The sequence below is a fragment of the Siphateles boraxobius genome, unplaced genomic scaffold (genome assembly GCF_051911475.1).
Source record: "Siphateles boraxobius isolate OS27281-9 unplaced genomic scaffold, OSU_SipBor_1 109, whole genome shotgun sequence".
NCBI lineage: Eukaryota > Metazoa > Chordata > Actinopteri > Cypriniformes > Leuciscidae > Siphateles > Siphateles boraxobius.
In genome coordinates, this window is record NW_027508710.1 from 420,001 (window position 1) to 425,000 (window position 5,000).

General features: G+C 39.1%; 1 protein-coding gene across 2 annotated transcripts in view; it reads left to right on the plus strand.

Annotated features, from left to right (window-relative positions):
- The window catches only part of ppp1r16b (protein phosphatase 1, regulatory subunit 16B), an 85,351-nt gene that overhangs the window by 644 nt on the left and 79,707 nt on the right, over nt 1-5,000 (plus strand). The window lies entirely within an intron of this gene.

Consider the following 5,000-nt stretch of genomic DNA (forward strand, 5'->3'; position numbering starts at 1 on the left):
TATTGTTAATCATGTGTTTGATGATATGGTATGGTTTGTTCGCTACTCAGTAAAGTTAAATGTCAATCAAAACATGACATCCTGTGTTTAGTTTCCACATAAAACATCTGTGGAATGTAAATACAGTTAAAAAGTAGAGTATCTGTGGTGTAAGGGTGGTAATACCATGGTGTTTTTATATGAATGCTTAATATTACATTTAGACTACAGTAAATGACCCCAAAACCGTGTTTTTTCCATAGTACATTTTTCTCAGTGAAAGAGACTCTTTATGTCCTTCACCTCAGTTAGAATCATTCATGATTCATTATTTCTCAGAAAATATAATCTGAAGTGTGATTTTGACATCCAAACAAATGTAGGATTTACTTTGAATCAATTTTCATCAAAAATCGCTACTAAATATACCTTAAAATACATCGAATTAAACATGAAATTTGAAGTAAAAAGACTAAAATAATAATCATGGAAACTGCAGTTTGACATGAATGTGCACATGGTTTGTCTTGAAACATATTAAAAACTAAAATAATCTTGGTTTAAAAAAATGACAGTGCAGACAGAACAAAGTCGCTTATCATGGTTTCCATCAGCTGCAGTTTCCTTTACCTCGTAATAAACGTACAGATAACGGCTACTGGTTTTTAATGGGTTGCTCTGCATTGTTTGACTTCTTGAATATGGAATGCCTGTAGAGACAGATAACCTCGCTCAAGAACGCTCCTCTACTGAATCTGATGTTAAATTGAGATGTCAGGTTAAACACCCTGTTGAAGACGCTGTCCTTTATACAGCAAGACTTCAGTGGCATTTGAGCTTCTCTTTTGATCAGGTGTTTTTGTGAGAGTTTTTGTGACCTTTAAATGCTTTATGAAGTGTAGGTACATGTGTGTGTGTGATAGGAGGCAGATCTACTCCCTTCAGAGTTTGGTTCTGCCTGTCTGATCAGTTTACCTGTGGCGCTGTCTCGTATGCATACACACACACACACACACACTGGCAGCTGTCAGACAAACACATTTTATCTTCTCTGCTGCAGACGTCGCCCCCATTTTAAAGTCGGCATGAAAAGTAAATTCGCCCTGTCTGCTTTCGAAATGCATTAATCCTATTGGGAACGATTGGAGCTGCACCATTCGGGATAAATTCAGAATCACGATTTTTGTTGTTGTTTCAAATCGAGGCCATGATTCTATGGAACCTTGTTATAATAAAATAAAAAAGGTAATTGTGACCTTTTATCTCACAATTCTGACTTTTTTCCTCACAATTGTGTGATATAAAGTCACAATTATGTATTTTAAAGTCAGAATTGTGTGACATAAAGTCGCAATTGCGTGTTATAACGTCTTTTTTCCTTATAATTGGACTATCTTGCAGTTCAGACTTTTTTTCTGCGAGTTTATATCACAATTCTGAGAAAAGATGTCAGAATTACAAAATATAAACTCACAATTGCAAGAAAAAAGTCGCAATTATCTTTTAAAATGTTTTATTCTGTGCCGTAAATAAGCTTCCATGTGATTCTGAACAGAAAATAACATGTAATTTACTGGAGGTTCTGACAAAATGTTAATTTTGCTGCAATCTATTTAAAATGTTTAATTAAGTTGTATGAATTATTTAATAAAATCGGATTGAAAGAATGATTCAATGACTCGCTTATAAATACTTCGCTTGTTTCATTACTGGATGAATCAGTGTTTTTGAACAAATCTCTTGAATGAATGATTCAATATCCCCTTTCACACAGTCTTTACTGGTAAATGACCAGTAACAGATCATGTGATAACAGGACCTTTTCAAAAATACCAGTAATGGGTTCCGGCAATTTACGCAGCGTTTAAAGCTCGTTTCCGATGACTGACATCACAGAATTTACCGATATTTTGCTGCTGGTGTGTGAATGGTCTCTTACCGGTAAAAAGCCAGAAGCCGTTGCTTCTGTGAACAGCATATCTGTGTAAATACCGGTAAAGTAATTCTGGTCATTTTACTGTAATTCACCAGGATTGCTGTGAGAAAGGCGCCACTGACAAATACATTTTAACAGTCACTTGTCGCCACCTACTGGTGTAACAAATCCTCTAATCCTAACTCCTCCCCTAACCCAGACTCCTCCCCTAATCCTAACCCCACCCCTAATCATAACTCCTCCCCTAATCTGGACTCCTCCCCTAATCATAACCACACCCCTAACATAACTCCTCCCCTAATCATCACCACACCCCTAATCATAACCACACCCCTAATCATCACCACACCCCTAATCATAACCCCTCCCCTAATCATCACCACACCCCTAATCGTAACCCCTCCCCTAATCATAACTCCTCCCCTAATCATAACCCCTCCCCCACAACTAATCTGAAACCTACCAATACTAGATGGGTAATAATTAATATTCGTCTTGTTGTGAACACGTCTTAAGTCAGTTTCTCACTCGTGTGCTTGAAGTGTCGCGTGATGATCGCTCTGATGTTGTTGTTAGCATGTTTATGCGTGTCAGTGTTTTGATTTGGTGTCGGCGTGCGAGTTTGTGCTGATGAATAATTCCAGCGGCAGAAATGCGATTGTTACTCATGTAATATTAACAGCAGGATGGCTGGGTAAAGCAGACGTCGTCTTTATGAATTAATATTCTCCGCACACGGTGATTGACATCAAAAGCTGTTTTTTGTTGAAGCGATTCTCACAAACACCTGCGGCTGGATAATCTGCGTTTCCCTGCAGTCGTTGTGTTGAACACTGACCCGGGTTTGTGCGGCTTTAATCTGAGGACGGCCCTGTTTACACCGCGGTTTACAGATTAACATGGGTGGATCGGATTAAGACTGTGTGTGTGTGTGTGTGTGTGTGTGTGTCATGGATGATGCAGGTTTTTTTTGTAATGTGACACACATTTCAGTGATTGCCAAGACAAGTCAGCGTGCAAAAGAAATCATTTCAAAGCATCTTAATAAACAGGAAAATGACAGAATCAGTGATGCAAACTTCATCAGATATGAAGTCTATAGACTTGTTTTGTAACTTTTATGTCACTCTTGTATTACACAACAGCTGATTAGTGTCATTTGCATGGAACTACTGTAGTCTAGTCTTTTCTAGGCAAACGTTGCTCACATCAGCACAGGGGCTTTTCCATTTTATGTGTCAAAAGAAACTGGGTTAAAAACAACACAAGGCCTGGGTAAATATAGGACCGAACACATGTGGGGTTAATTTTACTCAGCAAATTGGGTTATTTAACCCAGCATACTGGGTTGATTCATTTTTACTATAGTACTAGCTTTTTTTTGTTTTACTTCAGACATGAATTATTTTTTATGGATTAACTTAAATCCTCTAAACTTTAAAAAAAATACTCCACACAACCACTGGTTTGCATGATAATTCCTTTATTTCCGATCATATTTTACAGTATAGCATATTTTATATAGTGTTAAATGCATATTGCATACATTTAAGCTCATTGAAGAAATATTAGTAGTAAAAATTAAACATTTAGAAGTAATTCAAGTGTAATCGGGCAGTCTCTGTTGTCACGTTTCCACCGTAACGGTTGCTTTGCATAAAATTAAATGTTATACAGAACAATAACGAATTTATAATCAAATAAAATGTACAATTTGATGGAGCTGCAGTGCTCTCTCTCCATGAAGAGGTCGCAAAAATCCTGCGATCAATAACTTGCGTCTGACCCAGGATCTGGGTAAAACAAAAACTACCCAAACACTGGGTTGTTACGTCTGACCCAGGATCTGGGTAAAACAAAAACTACCCAAACACTGGGTTGTTACGTCTGAAGCAGGATCTGGGTAAAACAAAAACTACCCAAACACTGGGATGTCATGTCTGACCCAGGATCTGGGTAAAACAAAAACTACCCAAACACTGGGATGTCACGTCTGACCCAGGATCTGGGTAAAACAAAAACTACCCAAACACTGGGTTGTTACGTCTGAAGCAGGATCTGGGTAAAAAAAAAACTACCCAAACACTGGGATGTCACGTCTGACCCAGGATCTGGGTAAAACAAAAACTACCCAAACACCGGGTTGTTACGACTGACCTAGGATCTGTGTAAAACAAAAACTACCCAAACACTGGGTTGTTATGTCTGACACAGGATCTGGGTAAAACAAAAACTACCCAAACACTGGGTTGTTACGTCTGACCCAGGATCTGGGTAAAACAAAAACTACCCAAACACTGGGTTGTTACGTCTGACCCAGGATCTGGGTAAAACAAAAACTACCCAAACACTGGGATGTCACGTCTGACCCAGGATCTGGGTAAAACAAAAACTACCCAAACACTGGGTTGTTACGTCTGACCCAGGATCTGGGTAAAACAAAAACTACCCAAACACCGGGTTGTTACGTCTGACCCAGGATCTGGGTAAAACAAAAACTACCCAAACACTGGGATGTCACGTCTGACCCAGGATCTGGGTAAAACAAAAACTACCCAAACACTGGGTTGTTACGTCTGACCCAGGATCTGGGTAAAACAAAAACTACCCAAACACTGGGATGTCACGTCTGACCCAGGATCTGGGTAAAACAAAACTACCCAAACACTGAAAAAATAACCCCAATAATTGATCCAAAAGGCTCAACCCAAGATTTAGGTATAAAAAACAAGCCAAGATTTTTTTAGAGTGCAGAATGCTGTTAATTGTGATGTTTTGTTGTGTATCGTTCAGTATGACATGTAGATGTTTGATGCTGTGTGTGTGCGGTCGACTGTGGCTTTTACCCCATCAGACTGTGTATGAATGTGTTTGTTTGTTTACATGCGTTTCTGCCCCATGTGCCCTTAATAATGAGTTCGTCAGCCAATCGGATACAGCGTTACACCCTGTACAGGAAATGACCTCACAGGCCGGGCCAGTAACTGTGTGTGTGAGGAAGCTGCTGGTGCCGAAGGGACTTTGTAGGAGACTTTCCTTACATTGTTTTTGTGTGAGCATGAGCACACACACACACACACACACA